The 15335-nt window shown below is 48.7% G+C and overlaps 1 pseudogene; it reads right to left on the minus strand.

The window, feature by feature from the left end:
* LOC139274067 (zinc finger protein 850-like) overlaps positions 1-15335 on the minus strand; it is a 113603-nt pseudogene that overhangs the window by 22725 nt on the left and 75543 nt on the right.

Below are 15335 nucleotides of genomic sequence, written 5' to 3' on the forward strand. Positions count from 1 at the left end.
TTAAGTTGGAGAGTGACACAGTTAATTCAGAGACTAGGGTCTTGAACTTAAAGAAAGGTAGCTTTGATGGTATGAGACGTGAATTGGCTAGGATAGACTGGCGAATGATACTCAAAGAGTTGAAGGTGGATAGGCAATGGAAGACATTTTAGATCACATGGATGAACTTCAACAATTGTACATTCCTGTCTGGCATAAAAATAAAACGGGGAAGGTGGCTCAACCGTGGCTAACCAGGGAAATTAGGGATAGTGCTAAATCCAAGGAAGAGGCATATAAATTGGCCAGAAAAAGCAGCAAACCTGGGGACTGGGAGAAATTTAGAATTCAGCAGAGGAGGACAAAGATTTAATTAGAAGGGGGAAGATAGAGTATGAGAGTAAGCGTGCAGGGAACATAAAAACTGACTGCAAAAGCTTCTAAAAATATGTAAAGAGAAAAAGATTAGTGAAGGCAAATGTACGTCCTTTGCAGTCAGAATCAGGGGAATTTATAACGGGGAACAAAGAAATGGCAGACCAATTGAACAAATACTTTGGTTCTGTCTTCACTAAGGAAGACACAAATAACCTTCCAGAAATACTAGGGGACCGAAGGTCTCGCGAGAAGGGGGAACTGAAGGAAATCCTTAATAGTCAGGAAATTGTGTTGGGGAAATTGATGGGGTTGAAGGCCAATAAATCCCTAGGGCCTGATAGTCTGTATCCCAGAGTACTGAAGGAAGTGGCCCTAGAAATAGTGGATGAAATAATGGTCATTTTCCAACATTCTATAGACTCTGGATCAGTTCCTATGGATTGGAAGGTAGCTAATGTAACCCCACTCCCAAAGGAGGGAGAGAGAAAACAGGGAATTATAAACCAGTTAGCCTGACATTAGTAGTAGGGAAAATGTGGAATCAATTATTAAAGATGTAATGCAGCACATTTGGAAAGCAGTGACAGAATCAGTCCAAGTCAGCAAGGATTTATGAAAGGGAAATCATGCTTGACAAATCTTCTAGAATTTTTTGATGATATAACTAGTAGAGTGGACAAGGGAGAACCAGTGGATGTGGTGTATTTGGACTTTCAAAAGGCTTTTGACAAGGTCCCACACAAGAGATTAGTGTGCAAAATTAAAGCACATGGTATTGGGGGTAATGTATTGATGTGGATAGAGAACTGATTGGCAGACAAGAAGCAAAGTGTAGGAATAAACGGGTCCTTTTCAGAATGGCAGGCAGTGACTAGTAGGGTACCACAAGGTTCCGTGCTGGGACCCCAGCTACTTACAATATACATTAATGATTTAGACGAAGGAATTGAATGTAATACCTCCAAATTTGCAGATGACACTAAGCTGGGTGGCAGTGTGCGCTGTGAGGAGGATGCTAAGAGGTTGCAGGGTGACTTGGACAGGTTAGCTGAGTGGGAAAATGCATGGCAAATGCAGTATAATGTAGATAAATGTGAGGTTATCCACTTTGGTGGCAAAAACAGGAAGGCAGAATAATATCTGAATGGTGACAGATTAGGAAAAAAGGAGGTGCAATGAGACCTGGGTGTCATGGTACATCAGTCATTGAAAGTTGGCATGCAGGTACAGCAGGCGGTGAAGAAGGCAAATGGCATGTTGGCCTTCATAGCGAGAGAATTTGAGTATAGGAGCAGGCAGGTCTTACTGCAGTTGCAGAGGGCCTTCGTGAGGCCACAGCTGGAATATTGTGTGCAGTTTTGGTCTCCTAATCTGAGGAAGGACATTCTTGCTATTGAGCGAATGCAGCGAAGGTTCACCAGACTGATTCCCGGGATGGCAGGACTGACATATGAGGAAAAACTGGATTGAGTAGGCTTATGTTCACTGGAATTTAGAAGAATGAGAAGGGATCTCATAGAAACATATAAAATTCTGACGGGATTGGACAGGTTAGATGCAGGAAGAATGTTCCCGAAGTTGCGGAAGGCCAGAACCAAGGGTAAGGGGTAAGCCATTTAGGACCGAGATGAGAAACTTCTTCACTCAGAGAATTGTGAACCTGTGGAATTCACTGCCACAAAAAGTTGTTGAGGCCAGTTCGTTAGATATATTCAAAAGGGAGTTAGATGTGGCCCTTACAGCTAAAGGGATTAAGGGATGTGGAGAGAAAGCAGGAAAGTGGCACTGAAGTTGCATGATCAGCCATGATCATATTGAATGGTAGTGCAGGCTAGAAGGATGGAATGGCCTACTCTTGCACCTATTTTCTATGTTTCTATCTATCGTGTGTAGCTTCTGTGTGACCTTTGTGATGAATGTGGTACAGAATGGACTGGGCAACATAGAGGGTAGTCAAACCCCTTTGTTTATTCAAGAAGAACAAATGCTTTAAAGGAACCAAGACATAAACTATGATGTGATGCAGAAAATGAGAATGGGGTCTTTGGCCCCCAGGGAACGGGAAAGAAATGAAGATATTAGACTAGTGGGATCGGTCTTGTCTTTGTTAAGGAAAAATGGAAATGAAACGACACATTGGAAGGTGTAAAGGGTAGAATCGGTTGCAATGTTGGTAGACTCTGAGCTAGGTCTGATCCATAAACAGTATGAGGAGTATCCAAGATATCTGATTAAGAAGGGAGGAACTTGGATAGCACCAGATATGCAGTGGTGTACTCTGAAAGGGATAACATGGGTTTGTAGTTGTGACAAAGTCCATCAACACACTGTTCCAGCTTGTGGGTTCACCCTCAACAAAGAATCATCAAAATGCCAGATTGGAATAATTAAATGGGGCGAAGACCAAACTAATACCATGTATAAAGGAAAAGGACAGTTTTGTGTGGCTACTGCTGCCACATATATGATTGTGGGTTCAACCCGAAGCCCCATGCTAAAACATTGGTACTGGTACATCATCATAATGCCACTAGTCTGTAGATAAGACAGCCTCTGGAGGATGAAGCCATTCGAGCCATTCCGCATCTGGGACACTATACACCTCCCCTGTCGATGACTTTAAAGCTCATAATTGAGTGAATTAAGATACCCCAGAAACACATAGTGCAAATGATACAGACAAATATCGAGACAGAAAAGGCAATCCTGGGCCTTGGGAATCATGAATGGTGTGAAGTAGGATCTAATGTTGAACTACATCCTTGGGCTAGACTGTTCCAGATGGGATTGGTGAGTAGTGGTGCGACCGAGTCAGCCTTAGTGATGGACTTTGGACTAATAAAGTTACGCACCAAACTTATGTATCTTTGTGAGTTTGTTGAATCGATTGACGTGCCACCTGGTGAGCGCGATAACGTCAAATCAATCAGCGTTAAGAAAGAAAAAGAGCACGTTTCATGGCCACAGGATGTCCCAAAGTGCTTTACAGCCAATTAAGTTTAGAAATGTAGGAAATATGACATACAATTTGTGCTCACAGCAAGCTCCCACAAACAGCAATGTGATAATATCCAGATCACCTGTGGTATTGGTTGTCATTTCGCTGTCATTCTGCCTTTGAAACTGATGGTAATTCAGGATTTAGCGCATCTGCAACATAATGCGTAAATACTAAAGTTGTGGTCTGTCATTCACTGCTCCACCACAGGATGTGATGTTCCCCCCCAGCGCAGAGTTGGCAATCATGGAATTCTCTCGACTCTGGGAAACTGATGAAAACTACTGCTCTTCCGCAGAAATACAGCTGTTAAATTCTCCATTAAAAGTTAGGTATAACTGGGATTTTAACAGCGTGCTGACTGCTTAAGAAAGAAAAAAGTTGGGCAGTGTCAAATTTATCCATTTTAATAAAAAAATAAAACTGTTAAGTAACTTTAAAAAAAAGTTAGTTCACCTTTATTTCAGATTTGTCGTTTCCCCATGTGCAAGCCACAATCTTTGTTTTGCTCTAACATTTTTTAAGTTATAATTTGAAGAGCTTAGCCACCTCCTTGTTCACGGCCTGTGAAAATTCTGCATTTAGATTGGATGTTTAGACAGCTTGTTGACATTGCAGCAGCTCGCGCTAGGAGATTCCCACTGTACTCTCTTGATTTGAATTACATGTCAGAAAACCCAAACTTCTTGACACAGAGATCGCCACATTTTTGTGTGAAGCTTACTTCGGGGCTGGGGGTGAAAGTCTTCGCTTCGCCACTGGCCGCAAATTCCGAGCCATTATGGAACAGTTTTTGCAGAGTGACCGAGGCTGCCTCTGAAACTGCATACAATTAGTATTTAAATAAGCTCGTATGGTGAAGCTGCTATCTCTTTGGCCCTTCGAAAAGCTGCTCATTGTGGCCCCTCTCCCAGATTCCAGCCCCAGCTCTGTGCTCAGTGGCCTCTCTCCCAGATTCCAGCCCTGTGCTCACTGTGGTCCCTCTCCCAGATTCCAGCCCCAGCTCTGTGCTCACTGTGGCCTCTCTCCCAGATTCCAGCCCAGCTCTGTGCTCACTGTGGTCCCTCTCCCAGATTCCAGCCCCAGCTCTGTGCTCACTGTGGCCTCTCTCCCAGATTCCAGCCCCAGCTCTGTGCTCACTGTGACCCCTCTCCCAGATTCCAGCCCCAGCTCTGGGCTCAGTGGCCTCTCTCCCAGATTCCAGCCCCAGCTCTGTGCTCACTGTGACCTCTCTCCCAGATTCCAGCCCCAGCTCTGTGCTCACTGTGGCCTCTCTCCCAGATTCCAGCCCCAGCTCTGTGCTCACTGTGGTCCCTCTCCCAGATTCCAGCCCCAGCTCTGTGCTCACTGTGGCCCCTCTCCCAGATTCCAGCCCCAGCTCTGTGCTCACTGTGGTCCCTCTCCCAGATCCCAGCCCTGTGCTCACTGTGGCCTCTCTCCCAGATTCCAGCCCCAGCTCTGTGCTCACTGTGACCTCTCTCCCAGATTCCAGCCCCAGCTCTGTGCTCACTGTGGCCCCTCTCCCAGATTCCAGCCCCAGCTCTGTGCTCACTGTGACCTCTCTCCCAGATTCCAGCCCCAGCTCTGTGCTCACTGTGGCTCCTCTCCCAGATTCCAGCCTCAGCTCTGGGCTCAGTGGCCTCTCTCCCAGATTCCAGCCCCAGCTCTGTGCTCACTGTGACCTCTCTCCCAGATTCCAGCCCCAGCTCTGTGCTCACTGTGGCCTCTCTCCCAGATTCCAGCCCCAGCTCTGTGCTCACTGTGGTCCCTCTCCCAGATTCCAGCCCCAGCTCTGTGCTCACTGTGGCCCCTCTCCCAGATTCCAGCCCCAGCTCTGTGCTCACTGTGGTCCCTCTCCCAGATCCCAGCCCTGTGCTCACTGTGGCCTCTCTCCCAGATTCCAGCCCCAGCTCTGTGCTCACTGTGACCTCTCTCCCAGATTCCAGCCCCAGCTCTGTGCTCACTGTGGCCCCTCTCCCAGATTCCAGCCCCAGCTCTGTGCTCACTGTGACCTCTCTCCCAGATTCCAGCCCCAGCTCTGTGCTCACTGTGGCCCCTCTCCCAGATTCCAGCCTCAGCTCTGTGCTCACTGTGGTCCCTCTCCCAGATTCCAGCCCCAGCTCTGTGCTTACTGTGGCCCCTCTTCCAGATTCCAGTCCCAGCCCTGTGCTCACTGTGGTCCCTCTCCCAGATTCCAGTCCCAGCTCTGGGCTCACTGTGGCCCCTCTCCCAGATTCCAGCCGCAGCTCTGTGCTCACTGTGGCCCCTCACCCAGATTCCAGTCCCAGCTCTGGGCTCACTGTAGCCCCTCACCCAGATTCCAGCCCCAGCTCTGGGCTCACTGTGACCCCTCACCCAGATTCCAGTCCCAGCTCTGGGCTCACTGTGGCCCCTCACCCAGATTCCAGCCCCAGCTCTGGGCTCACTGTGACCCCTCACCCAGATTCCAGCCCCAGCTCTGAGCTCACTGTAGCCCCTCACCCAGATTCCAGCCCCAGCTCTGGGCTCACTGTGGCCCCTCTCCCAGATTCCAGTCCCGTGCTCACTGTGGCCCCTCTCCCAGATTCCAGTCCTGTGCTCACTGTGGTCCCTCTCCCAGATTCCAGCCCCAGCTCTGTGCTCACTGTGGCTACTCTCCCAGATTCCAGCCCCAGCTCTGGGCTCACTGTGACCTCTCTCCCAGATTCCAGCCCCAGCTCTGTGCTCACTGTGGCCACTCTCCCAGATTCCAGTCCCAGCTCTGTGCTCACTGTGGCCCCTCTCCCAGATTCCAGTCCCAGCTCTGGGCTCACTCAGCTGCTCTCACCTGGGGACAGCGCGTCACAATCGGCCCACGCGCACCTGAGCTGGGCACCAGGCCCCGCCCCCTTGCTGCGCCGCCATTGGTTGAAGGACCCGCCGCCAGCTCGTTCCGCCCATCTCCGCCGGGGCTCTTCCTATTGGTCCGAGCTCCCGTCAGTCAGGCCGAGCACACGTGGTGCTGGGCGGGCAGTTTGAGGCGGTTTGTTCTGGAACTTTCCTTCAGCAGGATGATGTAATTGACGGATGGGACAAGGATCCCGCAGCCTCTGCTGTTCAGGCCTGAATCATTGGGCCGGTTAGCAACTTATTGAGGGCCCGCGGCCGGGGAGTGAGAAGCTGCTGCGATCCCGGGAGAACATCTTGTGGCGCCGCCCAGGTCCTCAGTCTGGTCATCGGCGGCAACACCCGGGCTCGGCCCCGCCCACAACCAGGCTCAGCCCCGCCTCTCGCACACTCCGATTGGTTGGAGGACCAACTGTCCGCTCGATCCTCCAGCCCCGCCCCCGCTCTTTCTATTGGTTCGGAGCTGCTGTCATTCACCCGGGCAATGTGAGCTGAGCATGCGCGGTGGGGCGGCTGTGTCTGAGGCAGCAGGTGAGAGATGGGCGGAGGGAGGGAGGGAGCGGGTTAATAAACCCCGGGGGGGCCGCGGGCATCACACACACCGAGTGCGGGCCCAGGCCCCGCCCGTCCAAGAGACAACATTCTGCATTATCCGCTTCACACACACCCGCTGTGGGCCTCAGGCCCCGAACAACAACCTGCGGCTCCGGCTCCGGCTCGTTGGTTGCTAGGCACTGCAGTGATGTCATAAAGCAGGGCCATTCAGCCCAGCGGGTCCTCTCCTTGTCCCTTTAAAGGTGGAGAGCTGGGACATCCTGTCTCAACACACATCCCCCTGTTCATACTGAGAATCCCCGGGGAAGGGCCAGGGCCCAGAGTGTGGAACACAACCAAGGGGGAAAGAGAAGGAGAGCTGGGACATCCTGTCTCAACACACTTCCCCTGTTCATACTGAGAATCCCCGGGGAAGGGCCAGGGCCCAGAGTGTGCAACACAACCAAGGGGGAAAGAGAAAGAGAGCTGGGACATCCTGTCTCAACACACTTCCCCTGTTCATACTGAGAATCCCCGGGGAAGGGCCAGGGCCAGGGCCCAGAGTGTGCAACACAACCAAGGGGGAAAGAGAAGGAGAGCTGGGACATCCTGTCTCAACACACATCCCCCTGTTCATACTGAGAATCCCCAGGGAAGGGCTTGGGCCCTGAGTGTGCAACACAACCAAGGGGGAAAGAGGAGGCGAGACGGTGCAGTGTGGGAAATGAGAGAGGAATCTGCTCATTCCCAGGGGCAGATCGAAGTGCTTTGAGTGGTGGGTCCAGCAATGAAAGTGAAACCAAACCAGAGGGAACAAATAAAAATGCAATCCAAGGGAAGCGGGAAGAAACCACAACCAGCCCAAAAGTGGGACTAATCACCCAAAAAGGTCACTCTAGACCGTTAGAAACTGCTCCTAGTGACTGTGTGCCTGCAGGACTCGGCTTCACACCAGTATTTAACGGCACAGAGTGCTGGCCTCACACCCAGGGGTCAATGTGTTAGAATTCCAGGGGCAGTGAGAACATGCTTGGAAATATCCTGGAGAATATAAGAAATAGGAGTAGGCCATTTGGCCCCTCGAGCCTGCTCCGCCATTCAATAAGATCATGGCTGATTTGATCTTGGTCTCAACTCCACTTCCCTGCCCGTTCCCCAAGCCCTTGACTCCATTCTCCTTCAAAAATCTGTATCACCACCTTAAATATGTTCAAAGACCCATCCTCCACAGCTCTCTAGGGTAGAGAATTCCAAAGATTCACGACCCTCTAAGAGAAGAAATTCCTCCTAATTTCTGTTTTAATTGGGCGACCCTTTATTCTGAAACTATGCTCCCTAGTTCTGGATTCCCCCATGAGGGGAAACATCCTCTCTCCATCTACCCTGTCAGGAGCAGTGAAAGCTCACTGGGCCCCAGCATATGCTCATCGCAAAACACCGGGAAAGGGAAAAGTCAGCTCTGAAGCCAGTTTGCTGCTCCTTCTGCCCAGCACTGCCTGCACCCCCGGCACACGGAGGGGGAATTTTAGCCTCAGTATTACAGGTTTCATTTACAGGCTGGTGAGAGAAATAGTTCATACTGACACCGAGCTGTGTGATTGGTTCAGTCTATATGTGACTGACGGGCTCTTTTAAATTTGAGTGGTCATGTATTCGAATTCCCCGTAACTCTAATGGTGGATATAAAAGAGAGATGTGTTCAAATCAAAGAGTCTCCTTGGAGATTCTCAGAGAAGTAACGGGTCAGCTTAAAACTCTGAAAAAGAGAAAATTTTTTAGAAGTTTCCAATCAGCAGTTTTTGACCGATATTGACTCCCACAGGGATGGAGAATTCTACAATAAGAAAGAACTGGTCACGATTTGAAAGGTATTAAAGGATTCGAGGGGCTCTTACATTTGGGGTCTTTATTTTGTTCACTCGAGGAGTTAGATAACAGACTTCCTGCTGTCAATAAGGAGTTGGATTATTGGACCATGATGTATTTACTTGTTCATATTTTGTTAAATACATTTGCTGAGTGGATTTAAATTCAAGACGAGGTTTGCAGGCATGATGATTTATTCACACATCGAAGGTGAGAGAGATGCTGTGGGGCACATGCTAAGTCCAGTAGCTGAACGTAATTAACAAACTGTGTTTTGTGTTTAATGATCCTGGGCATGTTACCGAGACCGTCCCTGGATATCAAGGCAAGGAGAGGCACTCTGGAAGGTAGGGGGAGCTGGGACTTGTCTATGAGAGTAACGAACAGATTTGAGAACTGAAATAATCTAGAATTAAAAAGGAGAAAAGGCCCAAAATGGAGCAGTCAGTAACAGGACATCAATTAGTCTCCTCTTATCTTGGAACATTAAATATCGACACTGTTTTATTTGAAATATCAAAATATTAAACAGCAGCCCAGTTACAGGGGTTATTAACATCAGCAGAAACAAACCACAACTGTCAGAATGAATATGGTTCAGCCGGGATGTGATTAACAGCAGCAATAATAGTAGACTCCCACCCCTGCAGTCACTTGTGAACTTGCTGGTATGTCAGCAGGATGGATGAATGAGTGAATCCCTTCCCACACTCAGAGCAGGTGAACAGCCTTTCCCCAATGTGAACTTGCTGGTGAGTAAGAAGTCTGGATGACTGAGTGAATCGCTTCCCACACTCCAAACAGGTGAATGGGCTCTCCCTGGTGTGAACTTGCTGGTGCGATAGAAGGTTAAATGAACTAGTGAATCCCTTCCCACACTCAGAGCAGGTGAACAGTCTCTCCCCAGTGTGAATACGCTGGTGCGTTAGAAGGTTGGATGACTGAATGAAACTCTTTTTGGAGTTCATCTGCAAAACAAAAAAACATTAAACGGTGCCACCCGACCTGGGTGACACTCCAGACATTTACAAGGCCCTTTTTTTTCCCCCTTTTTTTTTGTTTTTTTTTTGTGTTTTTCTTTTTTTTTTGGGGGGATGACTGAATGAATCCCTTCCCACACACAGAACAGGTGAATGGTCTCTCCCCAGTGTGAACTCGCTGGTGTGTCAGCAGGTTGGATGAACTGAGTGAATCCCTTCCCACACTCAGAGCAGGTGAACGGTCTATCCCCAATGTGAACTCGCTGGTGCTTTAGCAGGTCGGATGACAAATTGATTCCCTTCCCACACTCACAGGTGAACTGTCTCTCTGTAGTGTGAGCTCCCTGGTTTGTCAGCAGGTGGGATAACTGAGTGAATCCTTTCCCACACTCAGAGCAGGTGAAAGGCCTCTTCCCAGTGTGAATACGTTGGTGCTTTAGAAGGTTGGATGACTGAGCGAATCCCTTCCCACACCCAGAGCAGGTGAAAGGCCTCTCCCCAGTGTGAACTCGCTGGTGTGTCAGCAGGCTGGATGACTGAGTGAATCGCTTCCCACACACAGAGCAGGTGAATGGCCTTTCCCCAGTGTGAACTCGCTGGTGTGTCAGCAGGGTTGATGATGAAGGGAATCCCTTTCCACACATGGAGCAAGTGAATGGGCTCGCCCCAGTGTGAACTTGTTGGTGTGTCAGCAGGTTGGATGACTGAGTGAAAAGCTTCCCACAGTCAGAGCAGATGAACGGCCTCTCCCCAGTGTGAACTCGCTGGTGTGTCAGCAGATGGGATGACCGAGTGAATCCCTTCCCACACATGGGGCAGGTGAACGGTCTCTTCCCGGTGTGACTGCGTCGATGAGTTTCCAGCTCAGACGGGTAACTGAATCCCTTTCCACAGTCCCCACATTTCCACGGTTTCTCCGTGGTGCAGGTGTCCTTGTGACTCTCCATGGTTGGATGATCAGTTGAAGCCTCGTCCACACACACAACACGTGTAATGGTTTCTCCGTGCTGTGAATGGTGCGATGTTTTTTCAGGTTGTGTAACTGGTTAAAGCTCTTTCCACAGTCAGTGCACTGGAACACTCACGCGGGTGTGTGTGTCTCGGTGCTTCTCTAGTCACGCCGATTTGTGAAATCTTTTCCTAAAGACAGAACAAGCAAATAATTCTCCTGCCATATTCAAAGGCCGATGATATTCAGGTCCGGAGTAATCAAGTGACTCTGTCAGATCTTGATGTGATGTTTGGTTTTTGTTTCCTGTCTGAAAATCTCCCCTTCTAATACTCTGTAAAAGGAGATTACAGAACTCATCACTAAGTACAGAACAGACAATTCTAGTTTCTATGGAACATTCTTTCCTCTCTTGTTTCCCCAAAGCTGCAAATCCCCGTTCCGCACTCTCCCTCCTCCCTGTGCTGAAAGCCAAACACATCGCACGTCTCAAGACAGTTTGTCCTCCGCTCCCAGTTTTCACCACCAACTCTGGCTGGGTGCAGTTTTACACTCACTGGTTCCCCTCCCTCTCCCTCTCCTCCCCTGAAAGTGCTGACTCTGGTTGGGTGTAGTTCTATACTCACTGGTTCCCCTTCCTCTCCTCCCCTGAAGGTGCTGACTCTGGCAGGTTTCAGTTTGACACTCATGGTTCCCCTCCCTCTCCTTCCCTGAAGGTGCTGACTCTGGCTGGGTTCAGTTCTACACTCACTGGTTCCCCTTCCTCTCCTCCCCTGAAGGTGCTGACTCTGGCTGGTTTCAGTGCTACACTCACTAGTTCCCCTCCCTCTCCTCCCCTGAAAGTGCTGACTCTGGTTGGGTGTAGTTCTATACTCACTGGTTCCCCTTCCTCTCCTTCCCTGAAGGTGCTGACTCTGGCAGGTTTCAGTTCGACACTCACTGGTTCCCCTCCCTCTCCTCCCCTGAAAGTGCTGACTCTGGTTGGGTGTAGTTCTATACTCACTGGTTCCCCTCCCTCTCCTTCCCTGAAGGTGCTGACTCTGGCTGGGTTCAGTTCTACACTCACTGGTTCCCCTCCCTCCCCTCCCCTGAAGGTGCTGACTCTGGCTGGGTTCAGTTCTACACTCACTGGTTCCCCTTCCTCTCCTTCCCTGAAGGTGCTGACTCTGGCAGGTTTCAGTTCGACACTCACTGGTTCCCCTCCCTCTCCTCCCCTGAAAGTGCTGACTCTGGTTGGGTGTAGTTCTATACTCACTGGTTCCCCTCCCTCTCCTTCCCTGAAGGTGCTGACTCTGGCTGGGTTCAGTTCTACACTCACTAGTTCCCCTCCTTCTCCTCCCCTGAAGGTGCTGACTCTGGCAGGTTTCAGTTCGACACTCACTGGTTCCCCTCCCTCTCCTTCCCTGAAGGTGCTGACTCTGGCTGGGTTCAGTTCTACACTCACTGGTTCCCCTCCCTCCCCTCCCCTGAAGGTGCTGACTCTGGCTGGGTTCAGTTCTACACTCACTGGTTCCTCTCCTTCTCCTCCCCTGAAGGTGCTGACTCTGGCAGGTTTCAGTTCTACACTCACTGGTAACCTGAAATATAACAGAAAATAATGGAAATACTCAGGCAACATCTGTAGAGATAGAAATTAGAGTTAAGGTATCAGGTCACTTTCCTTTCATCAGAACTGGAAAATAGGAGCAGGGGTCGGCCCTCCGGCCCCTCGAGCCTGCTCCGCCATTCAATAAGATCATGGCTGATCATCAACCTCAACTCCACTTTCCCGCCCCATCTCCCTATCTCTTGATTCCTCGAGACTCCAAAAATCTATCTATCTCAGTCTTGAATATAAGTTTTAAATAAGTGCAGAGGCAGGGAAAGGGGAGGAAAGACAGGAGTGATTAAATGACAAAAGGGATGATGGAGCAAGGCAAAAGGAGATGGTGATGGGACAAGAAACAAAAGATGGGTCTGGAGGAGGTGTAAATGGCAATAGGAGATCATTACCAACAGCTGCTGTACTAAACAATGGGAGCGGTGGTTATGGTGAAATTGTGGAAATCAATGTTGAGTCCGGAAAATGAAATTCTGTGCCTCGAGCTTTATTAGAACAGTGGAGGAGGCCGAGGACAGCGAGGTCAGAGTGGGAGTGGTCCGGAGAATTTCAGTAACAAGCGATCGGAAACTCAGAGTCATGCTTGCGACTGAACGAAGGTATTCCGCGATGCGATCACCCAATCTGCATTTGGTCTCTCCAATGTCGAGGACACTGCATCACAAGCAGCGAATACAGTATACTAAATTCAAAGTAGTACAATAAATCGTTGTTTCACCTGGAAGGAGTGTCTGTGGCCCTGGACGGTGGGAAGGGAGGAGGTGAAAGGGCAGGTGTTGTATTTCCGATTTTAAAGTAGGAAATGAGGCAATTAATTTGTGCACAGAAAGCTCCCACAAACAGCAATGAACAGATAACGTATTTTAGTGATGTTGATTGAGGGATATATATTGGCCAGGACACCGAGGTAACTCCCCTGCTCTTCTTCGATATAGTGCCATAGGATCTTTTAAATCTACTCTCATTGCAGCCGGGTCCTCGGTTTAACGTCGCATCACAAGAGACGACACCTCTGACAGTGCAGTGCTGCACTGGAGTGCCAGCCTGGATTTTTGTGCTCAAGTCTCTGGAGTGGGACTTAAGCAGCTCTGAGAACAAGGGGATCTAAATCTGGGCCCATCTGTTACAATTCTATGGGCTGTAAACTGTCTCCCCAGCATTTACCAGCGCCTTCAGGAGAGATGCTGAGAAAGCCCCTGTGTGCAGAGTGAGAACAAAATCAATGAGTCAATGATTTTCTCTCCCGGTCACTGGGACCCTGAAGCCCCGCCCACTCTTTGTTGCTTTACAAATATGGACAAAGAAGTTCCTTTGAACCATCCCGTAATATAACTATATCACATAAGATGTGAAATCAGTTATTTTCTGCATAATTTATCTTTTTTGATCCGATTTCATAAAAATCCTCCACACACATTGCATGACAGGGGACAAGAGATAGAGAGGGAAACCAGTCTCCATTTCTCCTTCATTTACAGACCCTCCCTGGTCTGTCACCAATTCTCCTTCATTTACAGACGCTCCCTGACCAATCACCAATTCTCCTTCATTTACAGACACTCCCTGACCATTCACCATTTCTCCCTCAATGACAGATGCTCCCTGACCAATCACCAATTCACCTTCATTTACAGACCGGTCTGTCACCATTTCTCCTTCATTTACAGATGCTCCCTGACCACTCCATGTTTCTGCTTCATTTGCAGACGCTCCCTGACGAGTCACCGCTTTGTGGACCTTTCTGTTGTGGCTTTCAACAATAAAAACCCTGTGGGGTGGAGCAAACATTGCAACATTTGGTAGTGAAATGGATTAGTGCAGGACAGACAGCAGGGATTATTTGAGGAAATAACACAGTGCAGTGAGAAAGGAAATGCAGAGGATGTTGTGTAGATGGATTGTCAAAGGGTGTTTGATAAGGTGCCGGACAGGAGGCTTGTTGATCAAATCACGGTATTAAAGGGAGTGGGCAGCGTGGAGAGGATATTGGGTAAAGGGCAGAAAATAGAGAGTAGTGGTTCATGGATGTTTTTCAGACTGGAAGAATGTAAACAGTGGTGTCCCCAGGGTCAGTATTGGGACCATTGCTCTGCTCAATATAGAGAAATGATCTGGGCTTGGATATATGGGGCACACGATCAAAATCTCCAGAGGAGACCAAAAAAGGGACGATGGCCAACTGTGAAATGACTGTAAGTAGTTTCAGTATGAATACACAGGTTAGTAAATAGGGTGGGTAGATGTCAGATGAAATGTAACCGAGATAATTGTGAGGTGATATTTCTTTGTCCCAAAATGTGTGAGGAAAAGTACATTAAATGGTAAAAATGTAAAAGCAGTAGAGAAGCAGAAAAGGAAAGGGGTGTTAGATTCTAGCTAATGCCTTGTAACATCGGTGGTATGAGACGTGAATTGGCTAGAATAGACTGGCAAATGATACTTAAAGGGTTGGTAGTGGATAGGCAATGGCAAACATTTAAAGATCACATGGATGAACTTCAACAATTGTACATCCCTGTCTGGAGTAAAAATAAAACAGGGAAGGTGGCTCAACCGTGGCTAACAAGGGAAATTAGGGACAGTGTTAAGTCTAAGGAAGAGGCATATGAATTGGCCAGAAAAAGCAGCAAACCTGAGGACTGAGAGAAATTTAGAATCCAGCAGAGGAGGACAAAGTGTTTAATTCGGAGGGGGAAAATAGAGTATAAGAGGAAGCTTGCTGAGAACATAAAAACTGACTGCAAAAGCTTCTATAGATATGTGAAGAGAAAGAGATTAGTGAAGACAAATGTAGGTCCCTTGCAGTCAGAATCAGGTGAATTTATAATGGGGAACAAAGAAATGGTGGACCAATTGAACAAATACTTTGGTTCTGTCTTCACGAAGGAAGACTCGAATAACCTTCCGAAAATACTAGGGGACCGAGGATCTAGCGAGAAGGAGGAACTGAAGGAAATTATTATTAGTCAGGAAATTGTGTTAGGGAAATTGATGGGATTGAAGGCTGATAAATCCCCACGGCCTGATAGTCTGCAGCCCAGAGTACTTAAAGAAGTGGCCTTAGAAATAGTGGATGCATTGGTGATCATTTTCTAACAGTCTGTCGACTCTGGATCAGTTCCTATGGACTGGAGGGTAGCTAATGTAACACCACTTTTTAAAAAAGGAGGGAGAGAGAAAACGGGG

This window comes from Pristiophorus japonicus, chromosome 9 (genome assembly GCF_044704955.1).
Source record: "Pristiophorus japonicus isolate sPriJap1 chromosome 9, sPriJap1.hap1, whole genome shotgun sequence".
Taxonomy (NCBI): domain Eukaryota; kingdom Metazoa; phylum Chordata; class Chondrichthyes; family Pristiophoridae; genus Pristiophorus; species Pristiophorus japonicus.